General features: G+C 34.5%; 1 protein-coding gene across 11 annotated transcripts in view; it reads left to right on the forward strand.

The window, feature by feature from the left end:
• MEF2A (myocyte enhancer factor 2A) overlaps positions 1-24,067 on the forward strand; it is a 160,297-nt gene that overhangs the window by 23,467 nt on the left and 112,763 nt on the right. For 10 of the 11 annotated variants that reach the window (XM_045070594.1, XM_045070595.1, XM_045070589.1 and 7 more), the window contains exon 2: positions 7,383-7,467. The exons of the other annotated variant lie outside the window; for it this stretch is intronic. The gene's annotated coding sequence lies outside the window, so the exon portion shown is untranslated. The remainder of the gene's footprint in view (positions 1-7,382; positions 7,468-24,067) is intronic. 11 annotated transcript variants of the gene reach the window in all.

Consider the following 24,067-nt stretch of genomic DNA (forward strand, 5'->3'; position numbering starts at 1 on the left):
TCTGTAAACAAATGATATTAGTACACCTTTCTTTTTCTTGTGGTCTCCTTACTTTAGTGTTGGAATTATTCTGGCCTTATTAAATATGTTAGAAAGCACTGTCTCTTCTTTTTCCTAAAAGGGTTTGTGTAAGACTGATACTGTATCTTTTTTTAGATGTTTGAAGAATTCACTGAGGAAGCCATCTGGGTCTGGAGTTTTTTTTGTGGAAAGCCTTTTGATTTTTGAATTAAAATTTCTGAATTAGGGGCATCTGGGTGGCTCAGTTGGTTAAGTTTCTGACTTGATTTTGGCTCAGGTCATGATCTCAGCATTGTGGGATCAAAACCTGGGTCAGGCACCCTGCTCAGTGGAGAGTGTGCTTTGAGATTCTTTCTCTCCATCTCCTTCAGCCCCTTTCCCTGCACATGCTCTCTCTCTCTCAAATGAATAAAAATCTTTAAAAAATTCTGAATTAGATGGTTATTCAGACTTTCTTTTGATAAATTTTCTGTCTGTTGATAATCTGCATGTTTCAAGGAATTTTGTCTATTTAAGTTGTCAAATTTATTGACATAGAATTGCACTATTTTCTTAATCTACATTTAATGTTTGAAATATCTGTAGTAATGTCCTCTCTTTCAATTCTGATGTTGGCAATTTGTGTCTTCTTTCTTCTTTTCTTGACCAGTCAGCTAAGGGTTCTTTTCAAAGAACAAGCTTTTGTTTTCATTGGTTTTTATTTATTTATTTATTTATTTATTCATTTATTTATTTATTTTGGTCTCTCATCTGTTTTACCAATTTCTCCAAGTTTAATTTATTTTTCTCCCCAGCTTCTTAAGGTGGAAGCTAATTTAGAACATGATTGTTAAATCTTTATTCTTTTCTAATGTAAGCACTTAAAAGATGTAAATTTCTAAGCATCCTTAGCTCCACCCTACATAATTAGATAATGTATTTTTATTACCATTCAGTTCCATGTGTTTTTAAATTTTCCTTATGAGTTCTTTAATTTATGGGTTATGTAGAAATCTGTTAATTTACAGAGACTTGGAAAATTTTCCAGTATATTTCTTTTATTGGTCTTTCATTCTTCTGTGGTCAGAAAACACTTTCTGGGGAGTGTATCTGTACTTGGTAGATGAGGGGCTGCCTGACTCATGAATCCTTTAATAAAGCCAATTAGATCTTCAACAACAAAGCCTTTCTGTATGATTTCACTCTTTTTAAAAAAACATTTTATTTATTTGAGAGAGAGCATGAATGGGGAGGGGAGTGGGAGAAGCAGGCTCCTCGCTGAGCAGGGAGTCAGACAAGGCAGACGCTTAACCAACTGAGGTGCCCCTGATTTTACTCTTATACATTTATATGTGCCTTGTTTTATGGTTCAGCATATGTTCTCTCTTGTTGTACCAAGAGACATGACAACTTTGCTGGTTCATAATGTTCAGGTTTTACATATCATTGCAGATTTTCTATCTGCTTTTTTACTGATGATTGCAAGAGACTAGAATTCTCTAGTAATTGTAAATTTATCTATTACTCCTTTTAGTTGTGTCATTATTTGTATGTTTTGAAACTTTTTTATTGGCTGCATAAACATTCGGGGTTATTTTGTATTTCTAATAAAGTGACACTTTAAGCATTATGATTTATGTTGCTATGTACCTGGTAATAGTCCTTCTCTTATGACTTACTTTGATACTAATATAGGCATTCCAGCTTTATTATGATTAATGCTTGCATGGTATAGCCCTTTCTATTTCATATTTAATCTATATCATGTTTAAAGGGGGATACATAACTTTATCCAGTCTGACAATATCTGCTTCCAGTCTAGTCTGATAGTCTCTACCTTTAATTGGGGCATTAGGACCGTATATATTTAACATCATTATTCATTTAATTGGATTTAAGTCTACCATTTTTAATGTGTTTTTTTAATTTGTTCTATTTCGTGTTTCCTTTTCTGTATTTTGGGAGGTTGCTTGTTTTTTTAGCAAATCATTTTACCTCTTTTCTTGGCTCATTAGTTTTATTAATTTCTTTTCTTTTTTAATAGTTGCTCTAGGGTTTTACAGCATGCAGTCTTGAACTTACCACAGTCTAATCACTTTATGAATAATGAATGATTCTTACTACAGTGTACTTTCAGTTTTTTCCTTTTCCTTTTTACTGTTTTTGTCATTCTACAGGTTATTATATGTTACTGCTACTTTTGCTTTATGCAGTCAGATTATCTTTTTAAAATTTAAAGGTAAGAAAATACGTGGTAAGCTCACATATTCACCATTGTTGGTTTTCCTTTGTGTAGAAGTTTCTATCTGCTATTTTTTAATTGATAGACATATTTCTTAGAACAGTTTTAGGTTTATGGAAAAACTGAGCAGAAAGTACAGACTTACCATATATTCTCCTCTTTCCCTTCCCTTGTTCTCCCTCTCATGTTGGCCCCGCGGTGTCGCCTATTATTTAACGTTTTGCAGTGTTAATTGTGTGATATATGTGTTTCAATTGGTGAACCAGTATTGGTGCATTTTTACTGACTTAAGTTTATAGTTTGTATGAGGGTTCACTCTGTTGTAAATTATATCCTTTTTTTCCCTGAAGAACTTCCTTCAGTGTTTTTTGTAGTGCAGACCTGCTGGTCAAACATTCTCAGCTTTTGTTTGTTTGAAAATGTCTTTATTTCCCCTTCACCTGTGATGGATTTTATCGCTTTGTGTAGATTTTGATTTGCAGGGTTTTTTTCTTTATAACAGTTCAGATGCTTTGTTCCTTTGTTTTAAACTTGTTTGTATTGTTTTTGACAAGGAACTTGGTAGTTCTTATCTTTGTTACTCTGTGTGTAGTGTGTCTTTTCCTTGACTTTGACTGCTTTTAAGACTTTATATTACTAGATTTCTGGAATTTGATTATTAATTATATGACTTGGTGTGATTTTTTTGTGCTTACCCTGTTTTTTGTTCACTGAGTCTTTTGAATATGAGGGTTTAGTTTTTGTCAAGTCTGGAAATTCTTTGGTCCTTATTTCTTCAGATAGTTTTTCTGTTTCCCCATCTTTCCAGGACTCAGTTATACCATTTTTAGACTGCCCTTGATATTCTCACAGGTCCTTGATGCTCTTTTCTTTGTTTTTTGTTTGTTTTGTTTGCTTTCTGATTTTGTATCTTCAAGTAGTGATCTTTTTTACTTTATTACTTCGGCCTCCCTAAATTTCAGTGTGTGTCTCTTATTCACTGAGTCCATCATATTCTGCTTGGCTTCCCATTCCTGCATTGCCTTCTGAACTATGGATAACGGAGTATGTAGGGGACACTTTCATTTTTTCAGGTATCATAGCGCTCAGCTGCTTGGTGTCCAGTGTTTTAAAATTACAGCTTTCTATATCTGATCAGTTTTCTAGTTGAGTTCATTGGGAGAGCATGTCTCCTGCTAAGTTACTACATCATGGTTGGTACCAAAAATCTTTTTAAGACATGAGTAGTTTGATGCCCAGGTGTGAAAACTGACTTTCCCTTGAATTAAAAACACTGTTGCTGGTAAACCTGTTTTGATTACAAAATGAAATTAATATTTGAGCAAATATGCACCATTTATTGTGTTTATAGACTTATTTTTGGTTATTGCCTGTTTAATTTTCCCCTTAATCTGGATTGATTTTAAAACCTGTTTGCATATAAACCTCTTTTCTTTCATACTGCATTATACTCAGCGTAGAGGTATCCAGTGAAATTTGGTAAGTTCAAACATAAAGCAGAAATTTTCTTCATAATTAGGTTGAGGTTTTTTTTTTTTTTATCAAGACTTGAGGAGATGCTTAGAATTTTAGGCCCTTAAGACTTGATACTGGGAATGTTAATACCATGTCAGGAGCACTTTGTTTCATTTTGCTTTCTAATTTGTTGGCATTCACTGATTAGGCACATAATTAACAAGCTAATATAGCAAGAGAAGGCATTAGGGAGTGGTTTTTCTTGGGTCATTCAGGTCTTCAGTTATCATCAGCAATTGTATTAAGTGTTATCTATTTGCTTTGTAAAATGTAGTTGAGATATTTGAAAAGAGGAGTTTGAATCAGTCATTTCATTTAACCCTTCTTGTTAATATGAAAAATTGGAAGTTGTAGTAAATTGTTTCACAATATAAACTGTGATATTTGACATTCAACTATTATTGGAATGATAGTGTCTACACTGTTTTTATTTGTTTCAGATTACTTCTTTAAAAGATGTATCCATGTGATTTTGTGATATTGTCTTGTGTAATTTCTAGCTCTGGTAATTATCATATAGAAACTTAAAACTTATTTTAAGAATAAGTTTGAGAAGTTGTCAGTGTTTATCATTTTTGTTCACAGCAAGCACTCACCTGTTGTCATGGTATCTCATGATATGAGTGGCTCAGTTGGTTTGCCATCTGCCTTTGGTTCAGGGCTCAGGTCATGTTCTGAGTCCTGGGATTGAGCTCCACCAGACTTGGGCTCCCTGCTCAGCAAGGAGTCTGCTTCGTCCTCTCCTTCTTCCTCTCCCCCTGCTCGTACTCGCTCTCTCTCTCACAAATAAATATATAAAACCTTAAAAAAAAAAAAAAAGTGAGCTGAACTGTGGTTGTGCATAACTGTTAAAAGCATGCCCGGGTTAGACAACTTTACTGACTTTGCTATGTGACCTTGGTAGGTACCTTCTTAGTCTTTCAGTTTCCTTTTGAGGATAATAATGAGATTATTGTTGGCTTGCCTTTGTTGCTGTTCCTAACTGCATATAAAGCAGTTAGGATATTGGTTAGCATATGACAAATACTGCTGTTCCCGTTTCTGTTCTTGTCATCATCTCATTAAGTCTTTCTCAAATCTTAATCCCATATGATAGTACTTACTTCCTTGCTTTCTCTCTCTCTCTCACTCTCTTTTTTTGTTATTAAGGACTTCATATAACTGCTGTATATTACATATTCCTCATTCATTGTGTGATGTAGGCTTCCCCAACTAGAATGCAAGCTCTGTGAGATCAGTCGTAGATGTAGAGATTTTTCACTAGAACCTAGAAAGGTGTCTGGAGTACATTGGATACCCAGTAAATATTTTCTGAATGGACTATATTGAATTCTATTCCAAATAGTAACTAGATATTGGGGATATAAAAATGCATGAAGTTCTTTCTCTAAAAAAAACAAAGTATAGAATAGAAGAGGCTCATACTTAAAACTAAGTATGATTTTACCCCCCCGCTCCCGCCACCTCCCAGAACTGATTGTGATGGTAAGAATATTCCTGAGGTTGCTGTCACAGAAGGTGCCCTTAAACTGGGGAAGATTGTTTAAGAGATGGGGGCACACTGTTTTCTAGCAGAGGTGAAAATTTGAGAGGAATTACAGAGCTTGAATTCCAGGTTAACAACAATGTAGGCTGATTAGAAAATGGAGGGACTGGGTGACTCAGTTGGGTGTCTGACTTGATTTGGCTCAGGTCATGATCTCAGGGTTCTGCAGTTGGCCCAGGTTTGGTTCCATGCTTGGTGTGGAGCCTGCTTAGGAGTCTCTGTCTCCCTTTCCCTTTGCTAAACCCCCTCTCCCCAACCTGCTTGCTTATATGAATGCAAGCCGCTCCCTCTCAAAAAAAAAAAAAAAAAGGTAGAGGGTCTAGCTGAGAGGTTGGTGGGGATCACGGAATCAGATTTGGGAGTAATAGCAATTGGAGATGCAGGTTGTCTAGCCCTTGCCTGGACAGAAGCAATGAGATTTGGAGATTTAATATATGAAATTTAATGATAACTGGATGTAGTACTAACATTTTAGTTCTGGTTTTATTTTGAAGGTAAGAGTATGTTTCATTATAAATTATTATAAAAGAATTTGATTTTTAAAATATTTCCTTTTAGAAATTGAGAACTATGTACAAAACACAAATTTCCAATAACAATTCATTATTTATTTATTTATTTTTAAAGATTTTGTTTATTTGTCAGAGAAAGAGTGAGAGAGAGAGAGAGACCACAAGAGTGTGCACATAAGCTGGGGAAGTAGCACACATAGGGAAAAGTAGGCTGGCTCCCTGCTGAGCCAGGAGCTGGATATGGGACTCAATCCTAGGATCCTAGAATCATGATCTGAGCCCAAGGCAGATGCTTAAACCGACTGAGCCAATCAGGTGCTGCTCAGATTGTGTTTAATTGGTTATTTAATATGGGTCAAATTGCTAAACTTTAATTTGAGAACCCATAAAAAAACAGCTCCACTTTGAATTACTTGATTTTAGAAGTTGGTGATGAAATTTTTTTAAGGAGCTTTTTTTCTTTTTTTCATTTCAGTGTAATTAGATTAAAAGCTAAAATTGGCTTTTTAAAGCAAGCTCTTTTTAACCTTGCAAAAACTTATTTGTGTGTGTATATGTCTTAAAAGTTCAGTCTTTAATATTTAATTTATTAATACAAAAAGAGTATTTGGCAATTTGTATTTTTTCCCCTCTAGAGAAGGTGTTGATTTGAAATGGAAATAAAATTATAGTATCACAGTAATTAATATTGCTGAATCAGATTCTAAAGACTGGTATTTCTTTCCATGGAGAAATTACCATTTTTATTTGATGTAGCAGATTTACTTGGGAGTTGGTAGAATTATCCACTCATGCATTTCTAAATTATTGGATGAACAACATAATTGGTCCTGGCCAATCTGGGTGAGGAAGGTGGGGACTGAGGGAAGGGGCGTTTACCATCTTTCCTTTATACCTATATGCCTTACTGTTATTCAAAGCAAACTGGATTATTCTTTATGTACTGATCCTTGGTTAGTATTCGCCAGTGTTCCTTTTTAAAATATGAATTATCGACATCGGTTTTATTTTCACTTTGGCAATCTTATGTTCATTATTTTCATTTCATTATTACCTTTAAAAGACAGTGAAAGCTACAAGCATACATGTATTTGAATACAAACATATTTTACGGCAACGCAGATCACTGACCCTCTGACAATTTTCTTTTATAAATGAGAACATAATACAGTGAATACTTCCAATTATTTTAGCAAAGCGCACATTCAGTAGGCTGTGTGTACAAGGTAAATATAAAGCATATCATGGGATCTAGAGTGTAGGACAATGGGACCTAGGGAAACCCAATTTGTGAATCTAGGGAGTTACAGAATATTACTGAATATCTAAGTAATACTTAACTGAAAAAATAGGTTAGTGACATTAGAAATTCTCCATTGGCTAACATTATGTTTTTATTAGGCAAATACCACAAATGACTTAAAAATTTATTTTCCTATTTTTCAGCAAGTATTTGTGGAGCTATCTGCCGGGCATAGTGTTGAGAGTTGGAATTTATAATGACAAAACATATTTAGTTCAATTTTGGAGTTAAGAACACTTACCCATCTCATTTTTTTTTCTTTAGGAATTGCATTTTGTTAAAAAGGAGAAAGAAGAATTTTCTGCGAGGATCATATGAAGTGCACTTTCTTGCTGATATATCATTTCTAGTAAGATATTTTTCATTATGTTATGAAGTAAATAAACACAATGGAAATTATTTCCTTTCTTAAAATCAGTCTTGTGAGCTTGAATAGTAGTCTTTTTGGAGTTCATTTTGTGGCTTAATGTAAATTAATTAAGGGAATTTATAATGTCCATTTGAAGCGCATTCTGTTGTACAATAACAGTTTTTCATATATTTTATCTGATACCGCTGAGATAATCCTAACTTTTTCATTATTCTCACTTCATCTTCCATATCATTTATCCTTATTTAAAAAAAGAAAAAAACCTGAAGTAGTCCATATTTTCTGTGATAATAAATAGAAGAAAGTGTGGATTTGAGGACTTGAGTTAGATATAAGCTGAGAAAGATGTTCAAATGAAAGATGAAGTGTACAATTATTTCCTGAAAATATCTTAGGAAGGGTCAAAAAAAAAGTTAAGCAGAGTTAAGAGATTTTTTAAAAATGTAAACTTAACATTTGTAACTTGAATTTGCCTCCTTAAATCATAGGTGCATATTTGCAAAGCTTCTGAGTAGGGTGTTTGACTTACAAACTTACAGTGGTCTAGGTTCATGGTTCCAGATTGTAAGATGTATAGTGCTCTTCAAAAGTTTTCATGGGGGCGCCCACATGGCTCAGTGGGTTAAAGCCTCTGCCTTCGGCTTAGGTCATGATGATCTAAGGGTCCTGGGATGGAGCCCCACATGGGGCTCTCTGCTCAGCAGGGAGCCTGCCCTCCCTCCCCCGCTCTCTCTGCCTGCCTCTCTGCCTACTTGTGATCTCTATCAAATAATAAAAAAATAAAGTTTTTGTGACTGAAACTTTATCTGAATTCCTTCTTTATTCAAAATGGAAAAGAAGTTAGTTACATTAATACCAGAACATTTTGAAATAATAAAATTTTGAAAAATGTTAGTAGGGGATAGTTTTTGATGTGTTTTAACATTAACATTTTAAATAAATATTAGACCTCATTGATGTGCCTGATGATTATCTCAATAAGAAAAGGGAGTGGTACTTGACATTAATTTTTTGTACTTGTTTTAAGAACAGTTTTATTTAACATAAAATGTAAAATTTTGGGGGTATTAAGTGGTATTAAAACCTTATGACTTATAAAATGAATTCTTTGTTAAAGTACTTTATTGTGATACCAGTTTCTTTTTAAAAATTTTTTATTTTTAAATTTTCATTTCATTTTTTTGAGAGAGAGAGGGATGGGGAGAGGGAGGGAGGGAGGGGAGGGGGAAGGCCAGAGGTAGAGGGAGAGAGAGAATCTTAAGTAGGTTCCATGCCCGGTGCAGAGCCCAATGTGGGGCACTATCTCACAACCTGGAGATCATGATCTGAGCTGAATAAGAGTCAGACGCTTAACAGACTGAGCCAGTCAGGCACCCCATGATACCAGTTTCTTATCTTTATATATTTTTCTTTTAAAACTTTGACAGAGGAAGCGTCCATTTTATGATATCTTTCAGTTTGGGGAAGTAGGAGAAAAGGCATGATTTTTCAATTGAAGCAAAGTATCCTTCAGGCCAGAACTTGTATACACACAGGCAGGATGGGAAAAATAGAGTCTAATTCCCATTTTTATTTTTTAATTTTTAAATATTTTATTTATTTATTTGACAGGCAGAGATCACGAGTAGGCAGAGAGGCAGGCAGAGAGGGGGGAAGCGGGCTCCCCACTGAGCAGAAAGCCTGATGCAGGGCTCTATCCCAAGACCCCATCATGACCTGGGCCAAAGGCAGAGGCTTTAACCCACTGAGCCACCCAGGTGCCCCTTTAATTCCCATTTTTAAATATAAACCTTGATTAGTGTTGTGTAAATCTTTGAATATTTGTTTTTTCTTTATATCTTATTTACATTTCTTTTGTCCACTAACTGTTTAAAACTAAGTGATTTGAGTTCTAAAAGAACTATAGGAATTTTAGCCATCTCGATGTCCATAATTCAGAACTCTGCACCTTCTGTGAACCTCAGGGATGCCTGTGGGCATAACTTCAGCTGTTATATTTTGGGATCTGTTTAAACTTAATGAAATCTTTTATGATGCTTCTTCCACTAGGCTCTACATCTATGGATGTATACAGTGTCTTATTCTTCGTGGCAGGCTCCTATGGCTCCGAGAGTTGTACTTGAGTTAATAAGTACTTGCTTAGGAGTTACTCTGAGTAATGCTTTCCTTTTGAACAGATTCATGTGCTGACTAAAGAGCTTCAGATTAGTTTTCCCTATAATTCTGTCCTAATTTGGGGTAGGGCGGAAATTGGGGAGGCTGGTACAGAGATTGGGCAAATTTTTTTTCTACCTTTTTTCCTCTCCCTTGTGTCTTGGAACTGCATTGGGCTCTTGTATTTTAGGTCTGTGATCCACTTTTGAGTTAATTCTTGTTATGGTATGAAGTAAGGGATAAGATTTATTTCTCTGTTATAAAAATCAAGTTTTTCCAGAAGCAATTTTGAAAAGATTGTATTTTTCCCTGTTGAATTACCTTGGTAACTTTGTTGAAAGTCAACTGACCATTATATATGGAGGTCTTTTTTTTAGGACCTTTTCATTTTATTGATCTGTATATCTATTTATGGCAATATTGTACTGTTTTGATTACTGTAGATTTGTAGTAAGTCTTAAAATCAGGTAGTGTACATCCTCTACCCTTGTTTTTTTTTTTTCCAGCATAACAGTATTCCTTGTTTTTTGTACCACACCCAGTGCTCCATGCAATCTGTGCCCTCTCTAATACCCACCACCTGGTTCCCCCAACCTCCCACCCCCCCCTTCAAAACCCTCAGATTGTTTTTCAGAGTCCATAGTCTCTCATGGTTCACCTCCCCTTCCAGTTTCCCCCAACTCCCTTCTCCTCTCTAACTCCCCTTCTCCTCCATGCTATTTGTTAATGCTCCATAAATAAGTGAAACCATATGATAATTGACTCTCTCTGCTTGATTTATTTCACTCAGCATAATCTTTTCCAGTCCCGTCCATGTTGCTACAAAAGTTGGGTATTCATCCTTTCTGATGGAGGCATAATACTCCATAGTGTATAGGGACCACATCTTCCTTCTCCATTTGTCACCCTTGATTTTCTGTTTCCCAACGCATCCTTTCCATATCTTTCCGTGTATTTTAGAATCAGCTTGTCAGTTTTTACAAAGAGGTCAATGAGATTTCAGTTGTGAATGCTTTTATCCTAGAGGCTACACTGGGGAGAATTGACCTATGAAGAATGTTGAATCTTCTTGGTACCTCTCTCTGTTTAAGTTGTGTTTAGTTTTTCTTGGAGTTGTGTTTTCAATGTAAGCACATTACATCTATTTTGTTATGTTGATCTCTCTTTTAAATTTTTATGTTATGTTAAGTGGTAATGTAAAAAAAATAAGGTTTTGTATGCGGACTTATAATTGATTTTTTATTAGACTTTGTAATTTGTGATTCTGCCAAGCTCATTATTAGTTGTAGTAGCATTTTTAAAAAAAGATTTGTTTATTTTAGAGAGAGAGTGAGACAGAAAGAGGGCACGAGTGGGAGAGGCAGGGGGGAAGAAGGGAGAGACTCTGTAGGGAGCCAGACATGGGGCTCCATCTCATCCTGAGATCACGACCTGAGCCAAAACCAAGAATTAGATGCTTAACCAACTGCACCATCCGGGCTCCCTGTTCTAGGGATATTTTTTTATAGTCCTTAAGATGTTCTGTGTAGACTTTCGTCTTGTCTGTGAATAAAGACTCCCTTAAATTTTTTGTCCCTTTATTTTTTTGCTTGCTTTATTGCACTGCCTAATAGTCCTAGTGCAATGTGGAAGTGGTAAGCTGACATTCTTGCCTTACTCCTGATGTTCGGTCAAGTACATTCAGTTTTTCACCACTAAGTATGATGTTAACTACAGATTTTTAACAGATACCCTTTGTGTGAGATTAAGCTCTCTTTTATTCATAGCTTGTTGAGAATTTTTTTTCTTGTCGTGAATGAGTATTGAAATTTTATCAGTTTTTCCACACTATTGAGATGATCATGGGTGGGATGATCATCTTTTTTTTCTCTCTTACCTGTTAATGTAGTTAATTACTTTGATTTTTTTTTTAATATCAAACTAAGAAGTCTTGCATTTAGATTAATCTCCACTTGTTATGTTTATATATTGCTGGATTAATCTGCTAAATTTTAGTTAACTTTTTTTCATCTGTGCTCTTAGTAGATACTGGTTTATAGTTTTTTCTTTTTTGTAATGTTTTGTCTGCGTCTTGTATTTGGATAAGAGTGAGTTGAAAAGATGCCCTCTTCTGGAAAAGTTGCCATGCATTTGGTGTTACTGCTTCTTTAATTGTTTGGTAGAATTCAATAATGAAGACCTCTGGTTTTGGAGTTTCTTTGTGGGAAGGTTTTACTTATTTATTTATTTTTAAAGATTTTATTTATTTGACATAGGGAGAAAGAATGAATGTGGGGGAGTGGCAGGTAGGAAGAAAGCAGGCTTCCGTCTGAGCAATGCGCCTGATATGGGACTTGATCCCAGAACCCTGGGATCATGACCTGAGCCAAAGGACTGAGTCACCCAGGCATCTTTTAGAAGATTTTAAACTATGAACTCAATTTCTTTGATTTGGGCTATTCAGATTATAGTAATTCTTGAATAAAGTTTCAATTGTTTGTGTCTTTCAAGTGAATTTGTCCATTTAAGGTGAATTGCCTTCTTTATTAGCATAAGGTTGCATATTGTAATTCCTTACTCTTCTTAATGTTTGAAGGATTTATAGTGATATCCACTCCTTTGTTCTGGTATTAGAGATTTTCCTTCTTTTTCTAAAGGAGCAATTATTAGCTAAAATTTTTCTTTTTCTGCATTTTACAAAGTTTGTTTTGTGTTCATTTACATAGAGTTCAAAGAATTCTTAAATTCCTTTGTGATTTTTTTTGGATCTACTTAATTGTCAAATATTTGGTTAATTTTTTAGATATGTTTCTCTCTGAAGATTTCATGTATTTGACAGAGAGAGTAAGAGTGTACACAGGCAGGGGGAGAGGGAGAAGTAGGCTTTTCACAGAGCAGAAAGCCTGTCCTGGGGCTTGATCCCAGGATCCTGGGATCTTGACTTGAGCCAAAGGCAGATAGACGCTTGACCAGCTGAACCATCCAGGTGCCATTTCTTTGTTTTTAATTTAATTATGTTGTGGTCCAAGAACATATTTTATGTATTATAAAGTGCAGAATGTTTTCTGTGTTAGTGAATGTTTTGTGAGTATTTAAAAAGAATGTGTATTGTGCTCTTGCAGAGTAGAACTTTCTAAAAATGTTAATTGGGCCAAATTGGTTGATAGTATTTTTTTCAAAATTTATCCCTCAGGTTTTCTTTCAGTAATTGCGAGAGAGGAGTAAGAAATCTTCAGCTTTAATTGTGGGCTTGTCTGTTTTTCCTTTCACTTCTTGGTTCATGTATTTTGAAGCTCTAATATTAGTTGCATGCATATTTAATTTTTTTCTATATTCTTAATGAATTCTGTATCTTGATGTCCCACTTTGTCTTTGGTAATATGTTGTGAAATCTTTTCTGAAATAACTTGCATAGTTTCTGATACAAAGACTGCTGTTTTTCTTACTCTAATTTTTCAATTTTGTTGACTGGTCTAAGACTTTTTCAATGATTGTGCTTTAGTCATTTGATTATGATATGCCTTAAAACCTTCTTAGGTTTTCTTGAGTTTTTGTCCCCCCCAATTTGGGAAAATACTGGCACTGTTTCTTCAAATATCACATCTCAGGGTTGGGTTTTTTGTTTGTTTTTTTGAAGTGGAGGAGAGAATTTCATACGTTTGATATTGTCTCAGCATTTGTACTTTTTTTCCTCTTTTTTTCTTTTTGGATCATCGATATTGCCATGTTTCGAGGTTCTGATCTTTTTTTTTCCTGCAATATGTTATCTGTTCTTAATCTCATTCAGTGTGTTTATTTCTGAGAATTATTTTTTATCTGTAGAAGTTTTATTTCTTCCATTTCTCTTTTGATCATGTTATTGTTTTCCTTTACCTGTTTTAACATTTAGAGCTTATTTATAATCATTGTTTTAATGCCCTCGTCTGTTAATTCCTTTAACTTTATCATTCCTGAGTTTATACTGACTGACTTTTTTCCAGATGGGGCCCATTTCCTGTTTCTTTTCATTTTCTATAATTTTTGTTTGGATGCTGGACATTGTGGTGTTAAGATTGTTGAGCAAAGAAATTTTTTGCATTATTTTAAATAGAGGCGAGCTTTGTTTTTGTATTCATGAAAGTTACTATGCATCAGCTGAATCCCTCTGAGGTGTTTTTGTTTTTAAAGCTTTGTTGGTATTGGTCCAGAACTTTCTTTATAGAGTTAATTTAGTTGCCCATTAAGGTTATATCTTTCTCAGTGTTACAATCTATGCCCATTTGAGGCTTATTCTTGATGTTACTCTTAACCAATATTATAAAATTTTCATTAGTTCATCTGTTTTCGTTTTGTGTTTTGAAGGAAATTTTTTGCCTCAGGAATAACTTTGGTATTCTTGCAAGAAAAGATCAAAGCGGAAGGATTTTCTTTACTCATAACTTATAAATCTGTAATAATTACTTTCATGAAATAATGCCACAAGGATAAACAAAACAAATAAAGAGCCTGGAAGAGGGCCAGTGTATATGTACATGGATGTATGCTTTTTGACAACACTGGCACTATAGAGTAGTAGGAAAAGAACTATTTAACAGATGATGCTAGAACAATTGGTGATCCATACAGAAAAAAATTACGCATCTTCCATACCACTGGCAAAAATCAAGTTAAGATTGATTTGTACATCTCGGTGTGAAAGACTAAACTTTAAAAGTTTAGAAGTTAGTATAGGGAGAATATGTTCATGATCTTCTGGCAGGCAAAGATTTTTTTGTTTTTTTTTTAAAAGATTTTATTTATTTATTTGACAGAGATCATAAGTAGGCAGATGTAGGCAGAGAGAGAGGGAGAAGCAGGCTCCCCGTTGAGCAGAGAGCACGATGCGGGGCTCAATCCCAGGATCCTGGGATCATGTCCTGAGCTGAAGACAGAGGCGCTAAACCACTGAGCCACCCAGGTGCCCCAGGCAAAGATTTCTTTAAAAGAAGTAAAAATTACTAATATAAATAAGACAATTGATACGTTTTATTACCTTACAATTGAGAAATTTTATTCTTGCCAAATTACCAATAGGAGAATTGTGAGGCAAACCAGAGTGGAAGAACATATTTGCAATACATAAAACAGACAAAAAGCATGTATTAGAATATTCAAAGCACTTTTACAAATCAGTATGACAGAGACAATAGAAAAATGACAAGAGTCATGAAAAGACACCTCATAAAAGAAATCCAGATATGCAGGAAACATGGGAAAAATGTGTTTACCTCATTAGTAATATGAGAAATATAAATTAAAACTGAAGGGGCTTCATCATAAACCACCGGAGTGGCTAAAATTAAAAAAGAGACAGTACGGGTTTTGGAGAGGATGTTAAGTTATGGAAACTCATTAAACACTGCTGGTGGGAATGTATATTATTACAAACAGTTTAGGAAACACTTTAATATTTGCATACCCTCTGACCCAGTAATTTCTTTCTAGGGGTATATCCGTGTGAGCATGTACACTAATAGATGTGTTAATAACCTGGAGGCAGGGGTATTTATAATAGCTTCAAACTATTACATTGTTCATCAGCAGTTGACTGAATAAGTAAAATTGTGATCTATTCATATAACACAATACTTTTAAAAAATAAAAGTGAATGAAGTACAGCTACATGCTGCACAGGTGAAATTTGCAGATACATTTCTCAAGAGAAGCGAGGACAAAGAATTCATAGTTTGTGATTCCATTTTTGTAAAATAAAATCAAAACACACAAAAATATAGCAAGTGTATATATATATTTATGTTTATGAACAATTATATGTTAACACCAAAAATACCAATTCCTAATTCCATTGCATGCCTGTCCACATTTCTAAACTTCTTCCCACATTCATTAAGAAATTTTCTGATTCTGAGTATAGTGGTATACTTCATAATCATATTCATCTTTATAAATAAAGATAAAACAGCATTTATGTACAGGTTTGATTTAGGTGATAGAAGATTTAAAGTTTTTAATATAGCTAGTATTTGAAAAATAGCATAGAGAATTGGTAGGGTTTCTAGTAATGATAATTAATCTCTGTACAACATATAATTATTGGCAAAGCAGTTTTTCCAGAAATCATTATGACAGCCCAAAAAGTACTGGGAATATCTGCATTTTACAAATGAAGGGAATGTTAATACGGAGAGTAAGCTGGTGGTGATTGAAAGACTAGAACTTCATTTTCATTCCCTCACCTTGCCTTAACTGTGTCCTTTATTTCTCTTGCATGTCCTGTTTGAAGACAGGACATTGCTCTTAAGTGGGTGTAATTAATCTGGGAATGACTGGTTATGTGTGGATGGGCTTTAATCTTAATAAGGGCACTTTACAAAGTCTCCTTTCTAATAGTGATTTTAATAATATTGTTCCTAAATGTAAGGAGCCGAGGATGCCTTCTGGTATTCTCATAATTTTCCGTAAGAGTTTGAGCTATATTCTTGCTCCACTTTGTAGAATTGAGTGAGGTAGTAAGGAAGTGAGTCATTGAAAATCATATGACAGTTCATTGGTATATCTAGAAGTAAAACAAATTTTATAGACTGGTCATTCTGATAAAAATTTTTTGAGGTTACAGTATCTTTTTTGTTAGTGTTTGGCTTATTTATCTTGATTGATAATTTTAAAATAATAGTATTTCTTGCTTTAAGGAAGCACAGTCTCACAATTTAGAAAATCTTTAGTGCCCTGTACAATGGAATGAAGAGAGTGATACTAATTAAAAAAATTACTTCCAGTTTCCATCACTTAATTTCTGTAGCAAATTTAAGATGCTTAAGTGATCAGTATTTGTAATTAATACACAATTTTTAGCACTTCATTACATGTTGTGTAAAACAAGGTCTGTATTTCTCTAATAGGAATAGAGCCTACTGGGAATAGACTCTTTAATATTTTATTCCTAAGCTTCTCAATTTTTTTTAGCATTTTGCTTTAAAATATCTCTCATCCAAAAGCATAGGGTCAAAGCATATAGAAATATATAACCTGTTATTAATCCAAATTAAGATAGATGCCATACTTAAATCACTCTTAAGATTTTTACATGACTTCTCTCCTCCCCCAACCTATTTATTATTTATTCTGTTGATGATTTTATCTAAAACATTCTGCATAAACACATAGTAAGAAGTGATATTGTGGTGTTATGATTTCAGGTAGGGACACTAATATCCTATATTTTAGTTGTCTTAACTTTCTAACAAGTAGTGAGTTATTTGGAGGTGTCACAGCCAGGCCACAGCTAGTTTTTACAAAACTCATAAAAGGCTCATCTCCCAATTTTTGGTGGATGCTGCCTTCTGTGAGCATTCAGTGCTTAGAAAGCAGAGAACAAGTTGGATTTCAGTCCCCATTTGCTCTCTCTTGGCCACTCACTCATGTGCAAGGTACAACCTCTGCACTGTTCATAGTGGCCTTGAGTCATAATGATTTCTTGCCTTTCTTTTGATAGGTTTCTAGCATTAGAATTTGCAGATCAGAATATGTCCTAGTACCCACAGGGTTCTTCAAACAGTTTCTTTTCTAGTTGGTCAGGGATTATTTTCTCAATGTGGTCTGTACTTTTGTTGATCTTATTTCTTCAATGAGATGTTAGTGTTTTGAATTTTACCTAAAATTTATAACAATATAAATCAGAACTTTATAAAATTAGGTGTTAATGTTTGTAGGTTACATTCTGCCTTTATGAAAGTTACATACTATGACATAGCTGCATTTTCAAGTGATGACCATGAATGTATTAGCTCTATATTTGAACTAAAGTTTGTTTTCCTTGTTGAATCATTTCTTTAAATAGTGACTAATGGCCGTTACTGTGTTCATACAACATATCATTGTATTTTTAAAATGTGTAATTAGATACAACATGTACAATTCTGGCTGAAATGGAATGCTTTAGTCATTTTCCATAAAACAGTAGTTTAATGATAGTCTTAAATTAATTTAGAATTTGAATTTTTGCCTGGATTTAATTGTTTGTAAGCTGTATGAAAACATCCTATTTTAAAGGGAACGAAGGAGAATGTTCTTCCAGTAAAAGTAACTGAAAGAGATAATTCCATAAAGTCAAAAACCTCTGGTTGTATTAAAAATGAACAGTAAGGTGGTTTCCCCCAAGGTTGTCTGATAAACTTATTGTACAGTATGAGTGATTTTTTGCTTGTATATTTTGTAAGGGAATATATATTGGGCATTGTGTGTGTGTGTGTGTGTGTGTGTGTGTATGTGGGTGTAATATAGTTGCATTGGTCAATACTGACATTGGGATTAAAATTATTAGACAGTGCTTGATTCTGACTTTTCAGAAAGCTCTTCTGGCAAAGTGGGTAGCCAATAGCGTTTCTTGCTTGCTTAGGTCAGTTTTTTTCCCCTGTTTTTCTTAGATCGTAATTCAAGGATCCATGGCATTTATACTTAAATACAGTTAACTTTTCTAGTTTCTTTTTTGTATCATTGAAAGTTCTTTTTCTTTTCTTTTTTTTTTTTTAAGATTTTTATTTATTTATTTGACAGAGACACAATGAGAGAGGGAACACAAGCGGCGGGTATTGGGAGAGGGAGAAGTAGGCTTCCCACTGAGCAGGGAGCCCGATATGGAGCTCGATCCCAGGACCCTGGGATCATGACCTGAGCTGAAGGCAGATACTTAATGCCTGAGCCACCCAGGTGCCCCTATCATTGAAAGTTCTTGAAATCAAGAATGGTGTAGAATGTTAGCAGTGAAATCTGTAAATGAAATTAAACAGTTCTATTAATAATAGCATCAAAAGAATAAAGCACTTAAAAGAAATGCAACATCTGTACACCAAAAACACAAAATATCATTGAAAGAAATTAAAGAAGACCTAAATAAATGCAAAGACAGATTACTCTGTTTATGGATTGGAAGACTTAATATTATTAAGATTGCAGTACTCCCCAAACAGATTCAATTACACAGAGTTACCATATGACCCATAAGTTCTGCTCTGAGCTGTATATTCAAGAGAATTGAAAACATGTAACACACACACACACACACACGTTCAAAGCATTATTCATAAGAGTGGAAACAACTCAAATTTCCATCTGCTGTTGAATGGGTAAACGAAATGTGATATTTCCATAAAATAAAATATTATTCAGCCAAAAAAGGAGCAAGGTACTGATAATACTTAACACAGATGAACTTTGAAAACATTGTGCTGAGTGAAAGAAGACAAAAAAGGCTTCATACTGTATGATTCCATTTGTTTGAAATATCTCAAATAGGCAAATCATAGAGACAGAAAGTAAATGCTCAGAGTTGTGGAGAGGGAGGAACGAGGAATGATAGTTAATTGGTATTGAGTTTCTTTTGGGGATGACAAAGATATCCTAGAATTAAGATAGTGGGGATGGTTATACAACTTTGTGAATATATTAAGACAAATAAACTCTGAATTGTATACTTTAAAAGGTGAGTTTTATGACGTGAATTATACCTCAGTTTTTAAAAAAATCACATAGAAATGAAAAGAGTGGCCTACTTCTGATCGAATTTGTTATCAAACCAGGATGTTTTTGAGAGTGAGGGGTATCACAATAATTATAATTAAATTATAATTATATAAGTTATAATTAAGTAACCTGCAAGATACACATAAAGCCAGCTGTCCCAGTTAAACCAGTATGTATGTTTTCCCTGCTTTTTGGTTTGTGTAAACTTTTTCCCCATCATTGATGAAATAAGAAGAATATAAAGCTCTTCTAATATCCTTCTTTATCAAATGTGGGGAAAAAGAAAAAGATTAAGAAAGCCATGTAATTCAAAAAAGTGGGAGAGAAGGTATTTCTTAATGAAAATGAGTATTTATGTGTGTGTTAAGTGCAGTGTGTAAATCTAATAGTTTACTCCTCTATGTGATTTTGTCACTTCACTCTCCATACATAGCCAATCAGTGTTTGAATGAATAAGGAGTTTTGTGTTGTAATATAATAAAACATCTTCTCTGAACTAGAGATGTGTTTCATAATAATCTGTGGAGCTTTTAAAAATTATTCTAGGTTGGGCATTAATCTCAATTATGATTTGATAGTTTTATTGTGGGGTTAGGGTAAGTTCATGCATGCAAAATATGTTTTAGCTCTCCAGTTGAATCTAGTATTCATTCAATTGAGAACTGGTACATTAAATCAATGAGTTTTATTACTCCATTATTAAAATCTATAATTATTGTTTTGTGCACAACTAGTAAGCAGAGGTAGCAACAGAGAATCTCGTTCTAACTACACTCACCTACCGTCCCCTTTCTTCCTGGACCAGCCCTATGTGTTGGTAATGCAGAAATTGTGATTCTTTTAATTCTCCCAAGCATTGAGATGCTTGGATATCTTATTATTTATTATTTATTATTTATTATTATTATTATCTTATTTATTTAGGTCACTTTGAGGTGGGAGGAGTAGTGGGAAGTAGATAGACGCTGCAGTTCCTTTGCAAATGTTGAAAATCTACCTTTGGTAGGAGGGGAAGGGTATTACCATCACTGTACAGAACAGGAGGGGTTGAGAGAGAGAGGCCTTTTAGAGGGTCAGAACTCTCTAAGTTAGCTGAGAACTGCTCATGGCCTTTGTATTTTGACAGCCCATTGTAATGGCAAGTAAATTGCTCTCTGTTGTTGGAACTGGGAAAGGACACAGTGCAACCTGTGGTTCTTTCACATCTCTAGTTTCTCTCGTGCAGCCATGCACAGTTCAGAAATTCCCCTAACGCTGCTACTGAAAAGTAGCGTAGACTCATGACATTGGAGTTGCATGGTTCCTCAAAGATTTGTAATTCACCTTATTTAATGAGGGAATTTGACCATCCAGCTGTGTCCCTATGACATTTTTGACTGAGAGCCTTTCTTTAGGCTGCCTAAATAGTAACCATGGTGATTCTGTATTGTTGTACCATACATGACATTAGAGCCAGAATTTCAACTCTCTCTCCTCCTGTGACTTCGCAAGAGTACTTGACATTTTGGCACCTAGTTGCTTCATCTAGGAAATAGAACAAATGATAGCTGCCCCACAGAATTATTGTGGCTACTGAATGAATACAGCATACGTTAAGGTCTAACGTAGCTACGCGTACTTGTAGATATTAGGGAAGTGGGTAAGTGACCTTTCCTTCTGCAATTCAGTGCACAGCTGACTGACCTCAGAAGATGAGAGTTTTCATAGCCTGGGGCCTGAAATTTTTCTATATGTTGATTTATTGCATGCATTCATTAACTGTGCATCTGCTTATTGAGCATCTGTTTTGGGCTAGCACTTTGGTAGCTGCTGGAGTTATGGGACAAATAGAACATACTTGGTTTTCTCCCTCACTGAGCTTACAGTTTGGTTGGAGAAAAAAGATTAAATATTGCATAAGTAGTTAATTACAGTTGTGGTAAATGTCATAAAAGAGAAGTATAATGTCCTTTAAAAGCGTATTAGAAGGAGCCCTAATACAGTTTGGGTAAAGTTAGGGAATATTTTGGACAAAATAATGCTAATACTGAGACATAATGGATCTATGGAAATTGTAGTGAGGGGAACTGCTTGGGATGAGACCTTGCAGGAGATAGTGAGCCGGTGGGTAGTATGTGTGAAGTCCCTGCACCAGAGAGGATTTAGGAATTGTGTTAAGTACAGAAAAGCCTATGCCCAGAAGCTTACTGGGTAACCGGAAGAGTGGCAAAGAGTGAGGATGGTGGGTAGACGTGGGGGCAAGATTAGACAGGGTTCTCTAGGCCATGTTTATAGGGTTTGGACTTAAAGAACGTGGCAGCTGACATTTGCATTTTAAAATCACTCTAATGAAAATGGGGAAATTGGATTGGAGAGGGGTAAGAATGTCTGCTGAGACCAGTTAGCAGGCTATTGCAAAACCTAGGCTAGAGGTGGCAGTAGCTGTTTCTGGAAGTAGAGTACTGTGCTATGACTGGAAATGGGGAGTTGGAGAAAGGTCTTATAATGGCTTTGATCTTGTAGGCCATTTAGTCTGTGGAGATTTTATAAATGGGAATGAGTTCAAGACTTTCACCTTGCCAGTACTTGTTAGTGCCTGTTAAAAATCAGTGAAAGACAAGCTTAGTATTAACAGTCTAGCTCCTTCTTCAGGATCTGACTTTGGAATATGTACTCTTTTTTTCTTTCTCTCAGTAAGCCCTTTGCAGAAGGACTTAACACATTCTAAAAACAAAAAACAAAAGCAACCAAAAATCACCTATCAGCTACCTTTATTTTTGTGCTATCATTTGATGTGGAATGTCTTGGGTACCGAATGCTTGCTTATAAAGTAATGCTATATTCAGGTTTCTTTTGGTGAGTGGATTGGATACACTATTGAGAGCTGTGGCTATAGGATTTCTTATTACAGTGATGAAAAAAAATTTTCTCACTATGCCAGTAGAACCTTTCTGAAACACAACTAAAGTTAGATTAGTTTGGTTGGGTGTGAGAATTTTGAAGCAGTCTTAAAAGGTTCTTTTGAATTTTAAGAACCAGTGAGTAGCTAAGTCATCAAGCTTACTGTTCTACTATTTCCTGCTTCATCTTTGTTATAGTCATTTGTTAATTTGCCTTTTATTTTGCATATGATTATGATCTGTGTATATTACAAGAATTGACTGCTCCTTTTTGAATGCTGGGTTCTATCATCTAACACTGCTATTGTTTAGCAGTTATGTTTTTTAGTTTGTGAACTTTATTGAGGAATCATTGAGAAATACAATTGTATTTATTTAAAGTCTACAATGTAATAACTTGATATACATATACATTATAGAATAATTACAAAGATTAAGACAATTAACACAGCATCATCTCAAATAATTAACACAGTTAACTCCCGATTATGTGTGTGTGTATGGTGAGAATGCTTAAGATTTGTCTCAGTGACTTTTTTTTGTTTGTTTAGCAATTTTTAATTGAGGGCTTAGTTCACACATCATTACTTGTAAAGACTGGTGTACAGGCTGCCTTTAGGATATCAGAAATAGCTTTCATTAGAACTACATAGGAAATTTTCATTTTTAAGTTTGTATATATATTTTGTCTGTTTATTTACAGACCTTTTCTGTATCATCTGATATTTTGACTTAGAAGATTTTGGTCTTACAAACATTTTTCTTTTTTAATGTCTAGAATAAAAATTATAAAGTGATAAGAAAAGAATATTTATGACCTGTTATGAAAATGACCTACCTGAAACATTAAAAAATGATTTATAATTTGTTCTTTGGGAACAGATTATAATGAACTCTTAAACTGTTTGTGTGTATGTAGGATGCGTTCTTTGCAATTACCAGAGAGGCTAACCAAAACAGAATTTACCCTCTTGTCTAATAAGAAATTCAAAGTTAGGTTGGTTCTATGGTTACTTAACTTGGGTCCCTTTTCTGCCTCTTCTCTGTCATTTTTGTGTTTTACTATTTCATTCTAAATTTATTTATTTAGTTGTCCTTCCCAGTAGCATAGTCCCTTAGCAAAATGTGATTTACCTACACTGTGGGTTGAAAAAGGCAATTATTAGTCATAGACTTCTTTGCCCTGGATTTTTCCTAGCTTATTTTGCTTCATCTTTTATTTTCCTTGTTGAAACTAAAGAAATATGAAGAGTCTCCTAAGTATCTAATGATGTTTATTTTTTAGTTAAACATATACATCAAGGAAAATGAACACTAAGAAAAGCATAGAGAGTAATGAGTGTTTCTTTCTGTAGGCAGAAGCCCCTCTTTCTATAGTCAGAAGTAATAAAGAATCCTGTCAATAAATCAAGTCCAATTTTTGTGATATCTGTAGTATAAATGAAGAAAACATGTTAAAAAGAGTAAATACTCTTGATGAAAATCCAGTATATTTAAGTAATGAATTTTCAGGGGAAATTAAGAGACAGTTCTTCATTTCATGAACGAGAACCACAGGTTCCTCATAAATAGCTAGTTCTTTCTGTCATTATAAATGCAGATTTCTTATAGATTTATAATATCTAACGAATTTCTCTAAATATCTTATTAAATTAGCAGAATTTGACGTTGATCTTTTGTGTGCCCCCCCCCATTTTTGGTTCCTTTGCCTTTTATAGCTGGCCGCCCAGCCTGTGTTGCTATCATTAATTTTATGATCAAGTAAGTATTTGGAGTTGAAATCAGTTGAGTGATAAGTATAATTTTTTAAACACTCGATATGTGCCAAGTGCTGAAGTTCCTTTATTTTGACCAATTCTCATAGACCCCTGTGTAAAATATATTACTCCCATTTTATAGATCTAAAAACTAAGGGTAAGAGAATTCTACTTGTTTGTAGCCCACAGTCCTATATCTAGTAAACGACTTTGATGTCTGAAAAGTGGAGAATATTTTGTGTTTGTATGTCACCAAGAGGGCCCCTCTCATATCTTTTGTATTATCCCTCTAGTCTTTCTTATAAGCATGTA

This window comes from Mustela putorius, unplaced genomic scaffold (assembly GCF_011764305.1).
Source record: "Mustela putorius furo isolate JIRA1106 unplaced genomic scaffold, ASM1176430v1.1 tig00003972_pilon_pilon_pilon, whole genome shotgun sequence".
NCBI classification, from domain to species: Eukaryota; Metazoa; Chordata; class Mammalia; order Carnivora; family Mustelidae; genus Mustela; species Mustela putorius.